Below are 13,826 nucleotides of genomic sequence, written 5' to 3' on the forward strand. Positions count from 1 at the left end.
AAGATATCCCTATCATTGAAAATAATCTCAAGAATCTTGACATTATCGTAGCTGTGTTAAGTGGAAAGGGGGGAGTGGGAAAAAGTACAATCTCTAGAAACATTGCATCTGCAGTGGCAAAACTTGGGCTCCAAACGATTCTGGTCGATTTTGATCTCTCTGGCCCAAGTATTCCTCGACTAACGAATACAATGGATGCATTTATTCACAATTCAGAAATACAGTTTGATCCTATTGTAGTTGAGCCTAATTTAAAGGCCATTTCTCTTTTGCATGTGGATAATCTCCAGGATAACTTGGTATTTGATTCTTCTACAAAAACTCACTATATCAAGAAAATTCTAAAGAACTGTAATTTTGATAATATTTCCGCAATGATAATTGATACACCACCCAATATTACGGATGAACATTTGGCACTTGCAAATTTCGTCAAACCAACGTTTGGCATCCTAGTTACTACACCCCAATCTATAGCTCTAAATGATGTAAAGAGACAAATATCATTCTGTAACAAAATTAATTTGAATTTACTAGGAATGATTGAGAACATGAAAGATATTGAATGCATTTACTGTAACCATATCAACACCTTCCTTTCAAATTCACATGTTGAAGACTATTGTAACTCAGTCGGAATAAATTATCTAGGGTCTATTCCTCTCCAATCGAGCATTGCGCAATCATGTGATGATGGAAAGGTGGTTTTTCATGATATTTTTGATCACATTGCAGGACTGATTTATAAAAACAAAAAAATATAATCATCATACAGCTTTAATGTAATTAGGAATTTTATAAATTATTTCATTCTTTATTACTACCACTGTTACATTATTGGCCTTTGTGTGAAATTAGAATTTCGATAATTATTGTTATTCGTTGTACACCTGTTTTTTACTATTGAGGATACAAAAATGTCTAAAAATATCCCTGTTTTCAATAAAGACAAGACCCGTGAATCATTAAACGATCCTGTATAATTCTTCTTTTAATAACAACAGTCTCACAAACTCTATATTTAACTGCAGTCTTTTAGATTGCCCCCAAATGTCCGGAAGACCAAAAAGCTTACTTCAGCATTTTTCAGTAATCAACGAAAATGCATTTAGGATAGATAAGTCCAAAGGATATTTCGAGAGCATTGAGGATAGTTACAGAACAGCAATCATTGAACCAAATTTACATGTAGAGTATTTTGAGGTCCAGCTTTTGAGTTTTACTGGAGCGTGTAGGGTTGGTTTTGGTACCAAAGAATGTGAATTAAATGGACCACTTGGTGTAGATAGGCAAGGATTTTCGTACGGAAGTGCGAATGGCTACAAGTTTCATAATTCAGTAAGGAATTTGTGTGGTCCTAGATTGAGAAAGGGAGATGTAGTAAGCTGTCGAATTTATAAGTGTAATCCTGAAAATGATTTTGGTCCATCAGCAAGACATACAGTTAGTCTACTTTCTGGAAGTGTTTCGCCTGGAACTATTTATGAATCAACAGCAAGTTCGAACCAAGTAGTAGACAAGTCTATCTATGGCCAGAAATCCGCAACAGTTAAATTTTATGTAAATGGACAGGAGACATGTGGAGGGTTTCTCTATTGTGACTATAAGAAATTATATCCGGCAATTTCTTTATATGGTGGATGTAAGGTAAGAGCGGACTTTGGGCCTATGTTTGCATATTTAACAGCAATTGAGAATGCCGTTGGCTGTGAGATTGTATCGATCAAATAGATGAAATGCAATACAGTGTACTAACTAGTTTTCAGATTTTAGTTGAATAAAGTAGCCTTATTTTAATCGTTGAGGATAGTATAAAAACTTGAGTATTAGCAATTATAATATTGTTAATAGTTAAAAAATTAGACCCAAGATTTCTCAGAATTAAAACAATATACCTACATATTCTTTTTATAAATAGTATACTTTATTCAATCGTCGTTTTACTATTAACTAACTATCGATTAGTAACTGATTGGATTTCCTACGAATATACATACGTCTTGTAAGAAAATTCACTAGAATATCTATTTTCTCTGGCAAAACATCCTTGAAATTTCTATAAATATCATCCAATGATACTCTACTTTGTTTCCTTATAAATCTGTAAATTTGAGATAAACATTCTTCTTTACGAAATATTTCAGGGATTTCTTCCAATTTGAATTCTCTAGTCGCACTTTCCTCATCAATATTTCTATTGCAGTCTGAATGTGTAATGTTCCCATCTAATATTACGCTATTGTCTGGCTTTATCAAGCTACTACTGGAAAACCATTTTAGAAAATCCCTATCACTGAAATTCATATTGTTTTCAGAAACTTGGTTCTGTCCAATAATATCCGTTGATGAATCTGGTAAATCGTATTTGGAAAATCGGTTTTTACTTAGCTGAATAATTGAGGACGAAAAAGGTGCATTGTTGTCATTAGTCAGTGATCCGTCAATAAAATTGGATGAACCATCCAAAACTTCAAATGGATTATTTGGTTCCTTTCCCTCCAAAATTTTCACAGAATTTCTCTCTATGCTATCATCTTCCTCCCTCAACTCCATCTTTTCTATCTCAAAAAAGTCAATCCATGGCTTACAATTTTCAACCAAAACTTTATTCGTTTGGCCAATAATCTTAATTTTTGCTCTGATTTCTCTTAAAACACCCTTTATCATTGAGAACTTATCATCTACTTTTTCTAAATAATAAACAATTTCCTCATCCTCCTCTAGACTCATTGTAAGGCTAATAAAAATAACAAAATTTCAGTTTATTAATTGAACAACTTGATTACTCCAATAAGAAATGAGTGCCAGGTATGTTAATCCCCTTGAGATTCAATTAAACTCAGCAGAGTATCCTTTAGAAGTTCAATGCCCATTCAGGAAATGGAGCTTCATATTCCCAGCCATTAAATATATACTTCCATGCATGCAAGCAAATAAATGCATCTTTGATCAAAAATGTTCTATTTTGCCTTCCTTTACAATTTTTCACAATAAAATCAAATTTATCAAAGTCTGATTTTTCCTCAAATCTAGGAACCAATTTATAAAAATCATCGATTTTAGCTGAACAATCAAAAAGTGGCGTCTCCAATATTTCATCTGCCTCGCCATATAAAATATCATTTAATATAGGAAAGCCTAAGTACTTCATATGTATTCGAATTTGGTGTGTTCTGCCTGTAATTGGCTGGCACTGGACTAATGAGTATCCATCAGAATACGAAATCCTTTTAAAACTAGTACGACTGGGTTTACCATTTGGAGATATGTCCAATATCCTGGTTCCAACCTCTCCAATTGGTTGATCAACATCAACATATTCCGGAAATTTACCCTTCACTTTGGCAACATATATTTTCGTTGCTGTCTCCAATAGCTCATGAATCTTTAGACGATTGTTTACTGCTATAATAAGCACTCCTGAAACTGGCATATCCAGTCTATTTATACAGCCAACACGATCGTTTGGAAATAAAGTTGCTGTTACTGAATAGTAGTGATATGGCCCCACAGGATGGCACGGGATTCCAGATGGTTTATTGACCACAATAAAATCTTCTTCCTTGGCAAGTATTTCAATCTCTGGCTGTGGAGGTTCATGGGCATGGATAATATGCCGAATAATATCTTGATCTTTTAATTTGTAAGCTGGAAGTATTGCTTTATTATTCACAGTAATAACCTCTACTTCAATTGCTCTTAAGTAATAGTCCCTACTTCTACTTGTAAATTCCTGTGATAGTACATCAATAATGGGCTTATTCTTCCATCTTTGTTTCACATTAGCAGAATAAATATAAAAATAATCACATTTATTGGCACAATCATCAATTTGTGCCGAACATTTGCATCCATCGATGGCCATTTCTTCGTTAATTTCTGTATGGCCACTCTTCTCGTCGAATCTATGCATTTTATGGGAGAAAAATTTTATTTATCGAGCAGCAAAGAAAAGTGAATAACTAGGCCATAAATCAAATAAGCCACTAAGGCCTAGTTGCAAAGTCACTAAAGGCTAAATTATATTCTTATGAAAGTGTAAACTGTTGTAGATGTCAAATTTTGAAAACCAGTTAACACCTTTCTATATTATAAAGTAATGAAATTCATAAGTTGCAAAAGTATTTTTAGCCCCAAATGGCTAAAAAAATTGAAAGAGCTCCAGATTCTTTCTTTTCACCAATAGCTGAGAGTGCTTGTGCCATGGCTACCAGAATGAAGCCAGTTGTCAAAAAGGTTGTTATGGATACAACCAGAGGGTATTTATTTGGCTCCATTTTTGGAATTTTTGCTCCATCAAGTAAAAGTGTCACTAAATCCATGCACAGAAATGGAAAAAACTTTGCTAAAATGAGTGCAGTATATTCCATTTCTGAAATGGTAGCAGAGAAGATCAGGGGAAAGCATGATACATACACGAGTGTATACTCTGGAATTATTGCAGGTGCCATCGGAGCAAAAGATAATAGGATTGCTGGATCTGCAGTTTTTGGAGCATATTCGGGACTGTCACACTATTTTAATAAAAATAACTAAACTGATTAATTTCATAATTGCAACACAGAACCATAATCTGAAAAGCTCCAATTTCATGAATCTCTTTTACTAATACTGAATAATAATTTCATTAGCTATCGTATTTTTTCAAGTATAATTTCGATTTATTAATTATTAAATGAACTTTAAGGGCTCCAAATCAGAATTTATTATTTTTCTCATTAAATTAATAATAACTAGCATTTCATTGATTTTTAGAATACGCATCAAAATATGCAATATACTCATCTTCAGTCATATTGTCCTTATCATCCTCAGTAATTGTAGAGAGATTCTTTAACTCTCCATTCACACTGACTTTCACTTCAGTTATGGTCGATGGGTCATGATAGACTTTTTTAGTTAAATTTAATTCGTTATTATGCAAAAACTCAAAATCACTAATCTCTACATTTTGATCGTTTTTCAAGGATTTTGCGATCTGTGAGGATCTACCAGAAAGATTGGCCTGTTTTTCCAAAGGCTTCTCATCGAAGCAATCATCCTCTAAGATATTTTCTGGTTTGGTAGAGATATTCTCTGGCTTTTTGGATTCTTTCTCCTTTCTGAGTTCAAGAACTTGAAAATAATCAAGCGATTGGATTGTGAATTCTTCAGATTTCTTTAACAATTCTATGATCCGTTCCAAATTGGCCATTAAATCCCTGTTGTCGATTCCATTTTGGTTGGAATTGGCCACACTCTCATCAAGTTCACTTTTACAATAAATACATGTAAACACAAAGTTGTCCATTGAGGCTTGGGCTTCCAGGGACGTAAATGAGATTTCGCAACGATGACAATAGAAGCACTCGTCCTTTATTTTAATTTTACTTTCAAGAATTTTCGTCATTTTGAATATTTTGTATTTTATTACATTTCTTACTTCTGCATAGTTAAAAAAGTACATAGTCCTTAGCATCTGCTTGTTGTCCTCGCCAACCTCTACTTTTATTTCACTTTTGATCAATTTATCTTCTTTAAGCTTTATAACTAACTTGTTAAATTCTCTATTTAGCAATTTCATCTTCTGGCATAGCTCTATGTCACTTAAAATTACATTTTCCAATAAAATGTCACAGATGACGATATGATGTTTCTCATAAAAACATCTTACTACCGTGCGAATAAGATTCTGCATGGTTCTATCTTGATCAGAATTCATGTTACTGATTAGGGGTTAGCAAAAAACAACTTGCAAAAAAGCTTTAAAATAAGTGTGATAAATTTAGATCACCTTAGCACAAAATTGCCAAATACAAATCCCACCATTACTTTTGATTATTTACTGTAAATGATAGAACTTTGTATCATCCAGAATTTAATTCAAAATAGGCACATTTTTATTCCAGCAACATGATGATCTGACCACTAAGGCGTCTATTTCACCTTAATTTGAGTAATTGTCCAAAAACTCCGTCGATTTATAAAGGAAGAAACAGATTTAAGAACCGTAAATGGCAAAATTTCCCAGAGAAGAGATAAGTTACCGAAGATTTTACAAAAAGTTGGATTTGGACAAAGAGTTGGGAGTGAATTGGCCTATGGTAGAAGAAAGAGATATTGAAATTATTGAAGAGAATGTTCGAGAGAACTCCACTGTTGAATTTTTTCAAACGGATGCTTTCGATGAGAGATTTTACAAGACCAGCCTAGTAAGAATTGAAAAAGAAGAATATGAAAACTATTTAAAACAGATAAATTGCAATTTCAACCAATTTTTAATGAAGAAAGTAGATAAAATTAAGAAAGAAATCCGATTAACACATAAATATTCCGGAGAAAGTAACTCCTCGAATTATTGTGATGTGTGTGCTTATTCCGATTCTGAGCCAAACAACAAGTTGATAACCTGTCAGGGTTGTGGAATTGCAACACATATGGAATGCTATGGTATTGTTAAAACTGATCAATTAGATGGTACAGAAGACGAATTTTCATCAACAAAATACACTACAACGATTGAGAACTCTTCGCCAATAGCTAAAGAGTCTCAGACAGAAAATATAATATCCTCTGCAAAGAATAATCCATCAGCTGAAAGCCAAAGCTCTTCCCCATATTGGTTATGTACCAAGTGTATTTACCATTTCGATGATTCAGAATGTGGATTTTGCAATGATTCTTCAGGTCTTCTTAAGCCAACTACAACAGGCGAATGGATTCATGTTACATGTGCCCTACTTCATCCAAACATCAATTTCAAGAATGAGATTTTAAGAGATCCCGTTGAGGTGGAGAGCTTTGAATTCATTGAGGGAAAATGCGATTGCTGCCAAGTTTTCTGCAAAGCTTCGATCAAGTGTTCCTATGAAAGCTGTGGAAAATACTTTGACTGCTCGTGTGCAATTGCAAAATGCTACTGTGATATTAATAATCACAGAATTTATTGTAAAGACCATGATCCAACTAATGAAGAATCTGATATTTTAAGTAGAAATAACAGAATGGAACAATTACTGAATTATTCTCCATTAGAATATGAAATATTTGAAAGAGAATCGAAACCTCATAGGAAATTGACAGAAACGAAGTATCAGGACATCATCGGATCCAAGCCATTCATTATTTCAGAGGGTTATTCTGGTATTTTGTTGAAACCTGAATTCCTAGGGTTCAAAGCACTTATTGATGAATACTGGATTACAAAAAGGCTGAAGTTTGGAACCTATTTCGAGGATCCCTTCATGATACCAAACAGATTTTTACAGAAGCATATCAATAAATCTTGTTCCTAAATTTATTTATTTTTAACATACAGTGTTTTTGTGAATCCAATTTTTTCACCAATCTACAGATTTTGGTAATTGTCTCTACAGGACTTAACTCGAAGACCCCACAATTAATTGGATTTTGAACTTTCCAACAGAGTGTATGAAGTCGTGTAGTAACTATATGATTCCGAAGAAATTTAATTTTACAAATTTCTTTAGTTGAGTTCCTGAACTTTGTCAAAAAGCATATTCCTTTTTCTATTTGATAAAGTTTTGATTATTTGAGGGGAGATCGAATTAAAAATATCCGGAAATGGTGATTCGTGTGGTGGAAGTTTTTTACCGACTGTGTAGAGTGAATAGTCCAATAATTGAGCAGAATTAAGGGAATCAAAAACATATTGTGGCTGAAGATAAGCACACCCATCCTTAATTGCATCAACTTTTTCTGAAATGACAATCTCTGCCTCATCTATTGGAACAATCTCCGCAAATTCCGACTTTAAAACAAACTCGATGTCCTTTTTTATTGATTTGATATTAACAAAAACCTTTTTTCCTGAAAAAATCCCCACCGTCTTTTTCGGATGGTCCTTATAGAGCAGACACAACTTGTGAATAACTAGCTTTACATGTGTTTCAAACAAGGGTGCTGAATACTTTAGCAAAGAAGTATCTTGTCTATTTGGATTGTTTTTGTCAACTACCTCACTTTCCTCTTCGATAGATTCCTCAGAACTATCAAACTCAAAGCAGCCCAAAAACTTCATCTTTTCCTCAATTAGCACCTTCTCTTCAACAAGATCATCCAAACTTTTTCCTGGATATGGAACCATCCACAAAACAACTTTGCCCTCAAAAGACATTTGATAATAAACTCCGTTTCTAGCCATAAAAGCAGCCTTCAAAAATTTATTGTCCAACACAAAATCCTCAAACTCAGACAGAGTATTACTAACATCACAAATACTAAATAGCTGCACAAAATAAAGACCCCTAATAGAACTACCCATATCGCACAGTGATTCGCCAAAAGATGAATATCTATTCTTCACAAGTGGAATTAGACTCATTTCCTCATCAATAATCCTTTCACATCTCTTAAACTGATCATTTCCCCATAACTCTTTTCTTTTTCTATCTTTCCCAGCATTCATTTTTACAATATCATAAGCTTCAGAGTAATAAATACGCTTAATGTCGTTGATCATGTAGAACCATCCGGGCGACTTATCAAAGCAGTTTCTTTTCTCTGCCACAACTGGATATACTCCCAGCAATATACAAAGCTGATCAAACTGCTTATAATTAAGTTTTAATTTGGTTAGAGATGCAATTCTAGAAATAAACTTTTTTGTTGGTCTGAAAAATTCTTGCCCCATTTTGTGGGAGAAATATTCCTAAAATTTTTCGTCCGAGGAATTTTTAAATAAAATACCGGCATTTACTAACTTTATGAAACTTTTTATTGAAATGCTTAGCTGTTATTATTCTTGAAAGTGGTGCAGTATTTTTCTTATTGAAATGGAATAGAAACTTAGCATATTCCAAGAAGTAATTAATTTAATTACTCGCTATGGGATAAAAGTAGACTGTTGTTCAACATAAAATATTTTTTTAAGAGTTTGAAAACCAAAAAGTTATTTTAAATCTTATGAAAATTTATTCTCTATGATTGCTTTCATAAACGAAGTAATAATTGGATCAATAGATTCAGGTTTTGAAGACAGTTCTGGATGGTATTGAACGCCAACAAAGAATTTTAGCTTGTCAAGCTTAAAGGCTACCATACGATTCTCATTGCATGCACCAGTAAACATCAACCCTGCCTGCTCCACTTTTTGACGGTAGTTGATGTTAAATCCGTAAGAGTGTCTAAATCTGAATTGGCCTTTTTCTTTGGAATATATTTTTTGAAAATCATTCCAAAAGTTAACTGGATAATTACCTAAAAAGATTGGACCCTTCGTGTTTTTGCACACAATATTCTCAATCTTATCAATTACTGGATATTTTGTCGTTGGATCAAATTCTGAAGAATTAGCCTCGTTAAGACCCACAACATTTCTACTAAATTCAATTAACGATAGCTGAAATCCAAGACATATTCCCAGGAAAGGAATATCATTTTCTCTAGCAAACTGAATAGCATTCATTTTCCCAACATAACCAATAGCACCAAAACCACCTGGACAGACCAAACCATCCATTGATCTCAACATCTCAAACGTCACCTCATCATTCTCTTCTAATTTAATACTATTGATATAAACAATCTCAATCTCAGACAAATGAAGTTTTGCAGCTACAAAAATCATCTCTTCCAAAGAGTAATATGGATCGTCCACTTGGTCGTATCTCGAAACAATCCCAATCCTGCATGTTCTATTATATTTCCGTATCAAGGGATCATATTTCTCGATCAAACTAAACTGCTGGGAAATAGTGGTTTTTAAATTTAACTCACGACAAACAGCTTTAAACAACCCATTTTCATAAAACATTTTAGAAATTTCATAAACAGATGAACAATCTTTGGCCCAAATGATATTATCAATATCAATTCCGCAGTTTAGGGAAATTTTGTTTTTATTTTCCATAGTCATTTCAGTGTTGGAGCGATAAACTAAAATATTATTCTCCATCCCACAATTTTTCATTTGATGTAGAGAATTTTGAATAATCCTTGTCTTCTTGGTTCCATGGAAATCAATGAGATGTTCAATTGTAACAAGGGCTTTATTATTTATGGGAATAATCGAAAGGAATCTTTCCAGGGTCTTAATAAAGAACTGTGCCTCAAGATCACCGACTGTTCCTCCCAATTCAATAATGGCTATTTCAGGTAAATATTCTATAACTGCTCCATTGTGAACATATTTTACCGGAGTAATGGCTAAGTTTTCCAAAACTTTCACTGAACGCTCATAGAAGGTTGAACAAAACTGAAGTGTAGTTCCATTATGAAGTCCTTCCTTTTCTTCTTTGATCATCTCATACAAAATCTTCCCTGTAGTCACTGAGTTTGCTGATGACAATATCAATGAGCATGATCTTTCATAAGAGCCAAGATCTAAATCTGCCTCGGTACCATCCTCACAGACAAATGTCTCTCCATGCTGGTTTGGCGTCATCTTTCCCGCATTGAAGTTTAAATATGGATCGATCTTTAGGAACGTAATTTTGTGTCCGTATGACTGCAGAATCTGCCCTATTGAGCATGATAATCTCCCTTTTCCAATTCCGGAGATACTTCCCCCAGATACAACAATATATTTCATAGGGGTAAATAATATAATAATTTTTGTAAAAAAATTTGATCAATTTGTTGTTGGCAAAAGATTTAGCAAATTTTAATTAAAATCGATGAAGCTGTAAAATATAGGATATCTATTTACAAAAGAGATATAGATATGCACCCATAAATTTCCAAGGAAGTTGAAATGTTTCGGCAAGTTTAACGATGCTGTTGAAAATTTTTTGGAAGGAGATAAAAAGCGTATTATTTATTAAGGAGAGATTAGAATTATTAAAATAAATAGAATTGTCAAGATCAATGAGAGTTCATAGCGAGACGATAGTTTTGGATTTTAAAAATGAATTAATAATTTTGGCCAATAAGCTGTACCTGTATGGCTGCGAGGTCATTTTTTGGTAACTCTGGTATTTAAATGTATAAAACTATTTAAACTTAGAGAAAACATGGTAGCTAAGACCGTCATCAGGTTGTATGGTGGAAAAGATATTCACTAATCACAAATAGAAGACAATTTGAAAATAGCTATTTTAGCAATTTGTTTGGTTGACTCAAAGAAATATATTGATGTCAATCAAACAAATTGCTAAAGTGAAGTCAAAACAATCTATAGTTGTATGCCAGATGATTGCAGGTTCTGAAATGCAGCTCCTTCTCTGTTCTGCTTTTAACAACAGTCAATCGAAAATATTGTTTTCGAGGTATAAACAAACCTGAAAATTCCAAATTAGGTAATAATATTAAGGAATAAGCTAGTTAAACTATTTATTTATCTATATTTTTTATTCTATGTTGTCTGTATTATATGTGTTAAGTGCATACTGTTCTGGTCTTCCATCGGAATGCCAAAAGGCTGGTTATATATCTTTAACATTTGAAGAGGGGCCTACTGGCTATACCGATACTATTCTTGACATCCTGGAAGAGAACAAAATTGCCGGTGCTTTCCATTTTAATACGAACTCCAAGGGCCTTGAGAGTGTTATTCAGAGAGCAAGTGATGATGGACACGATGTAGGTTTGAGAACTAGTCCAAAAAGGGATTACTTTGCAATCGAAGACAAATCAGCAATTGAATCGGATCTCCAAAACCAGATAGACTATATAGAAAAAATTATCGGAACCAAAATACATTTCGCACGATCGCCTTCCGATGGTGCAGAAGTCAATCAAGATGTATATCAATATTTTACAGAGAATAAGATCATCCAGACCTCATATGCTTTCTCCCCTTACGATAACCAAGAAAATAGCCCCTCTGATAATCTACAAGAGTGGCTAGAATCAACCAATCCACAATTTGATTCATATATTATTTCATTATATGATCAGATGCTAGGAGAGGACGATGAACTACAGAAAATCATAGATGTTTGTAAGAAGAAAGGGTACAAATTCGCACCATTGTCGGAATGTTTAGAAGATTATCAGCCTGGTACATTGACTTCCTCCTCCTCAGGGTACAGTGATTTCAAAAAATCGAAGAGTGGTGTTCCAACATTCGTTAGTTCAGGATTTGTAACACTTGTAACATATCTTTTCTTGTAAATAAAAATAATCCAATTATAATACATCGTTATTGTACAAAAATTAATTATTGATAAGCACTGATCTTTTGAGTACTCTTACTTAAAGACTGTTACAGGATATTATCGATTGTTTTTTATCACAAAAGTGTTTTAAAATATATTAGCTGAACAGGATGATTAAGGAGAAAACAGCTCTTTTTAATGCGAGATATCGTTATCAAGATCACAGGTTTAACAAAATGGCTATAGTTAATTTGAGTATGGAGTCGACTGATGTATCCTAAAAATATTAAAAATTTACTAAATGGTTTTTCAGAAACCTCTATGATACGGCAAGGACGAACCTTTAATGTGATCATTGCGCTTATGGACGAAATATCATGTACAAATTTCCTGAGTTAGACTTATTTTAGTGAGACCAGCGTTTTTGAGGTTGTTTCATCATTAAAACAGGGGCCGAAAAACCAATTCTTTAAATACAAACAATAAATTATTGGAAATACGAAGAGATCCAGACATTATTTGAGTGAATGTAAAAAAATCTGTAAAATATCTTGTTAGAGAGCAAAACCATTGTTAGTTGTTCGTAACATCGACAGAAAGGGTATCTAAATATAGAAATATTTTGTTGATTATTGAAGTTTATGTATTGCCATGGTTCCCCATTCAAATCTTAATAAGCTATTGGATGTTTTATCTTCTTGGATATATCTTTAAGAGGATTCGAAGGATCGATCATCAAACCAGACTAACATTTGTAATGCTATAATAGCTATAATAGTTTTTACAAATTTTTAGCCGTTGGGCAGAAGAACAGCATTGGAGATTTCTCTAAGGAAAGTCCTCGGGAGATGCTGAAAGGCACCCATAGTAGGGCAGTTACACCTACGGATAGAACTATGCTGTTGTGTATCGATCTACTTAACTTAATGAGGCTTACTCTCTGTACCCAACTCTTTTATCCTAATATTTTTGTTTCTCTATAAGTGGTGTTTTTTCTCTATTAACAATTATTTTTTCACTACCCCATGGAAGAAATTAAAGAATGCTTTAAAGAAATAGAGGATTTGGAACAGCAAGCACTTAGTTATGCCAAATACAAAAAAGAGCTGGAAGTGCTTGCCTCAGAAATCGAGAAGATGAAGCAGGAATTATCTGAGATTGATGTTGCTTCAGTAAGGAATCAGACTCTCGAGCTGGAAAGAAAAAGAGCAGAACTTGAACAAGAAATAGAGATATATGAAGTTCAGCAGAATGAATGTAGTTCCTTTGAGGATCTCCACTCAATTTTAGAAAAAGTCAAAGACGATCGCTTGTGCCTTGAGAAGTGCCTGAGCTATCTTGGTAATTTATTGATTTCTTATACAGTCGAACGAGAACAGTTATCTGATCAGATAAAGAAGGTTGTGGAAGAAGATTATTCAAGGGTAATCAAAATAAATAAAACCATTGAGTCTGTTTTGGAATGTACAGGTGGAAGAGAGTTTGGATTGGAATTAAGAAGTGAGTTCAAAAATAGGGTGGATGCTGAGCTGGGAATATCTGTTCCAATGGAGATTGCTTGGCTAGAAGATGAAAAGTTTATTTACATTCTTTGTCCACTTACAAACAAGCAGTGGGGTGAGTCAGTTGAGCTGCCTCATATTGACAATTCAGTAAGTATCGTATCTGCAGACAAAATCATTAACTCCTACAGCATCACCGCTGACTCCATTCTTCATCTCCTAAAAAATCATTTATTTGATAGGGTAGTTACGGATGAACTTGGGATTGTTGATATAGAAGAAAACA

The sequence above is a fragment of the Rhyacophila brunnea genome, unplaced genomic scaffold, assembly GCF_057557595.1.
Source record: "Rhyacophila brunnea isolate RB1 unplaced genomic scaffold, BYU_Rbru_1.0 scaffold_149, whole genome shotgun sequence".
Classification (NCBI taxonomy): Eukaryota; Metazoa; Arthropoda; class Insecta; order Trichoptera; family Rhyacophilidae; genus Rhyacophila; species Rhyacophila brunnea.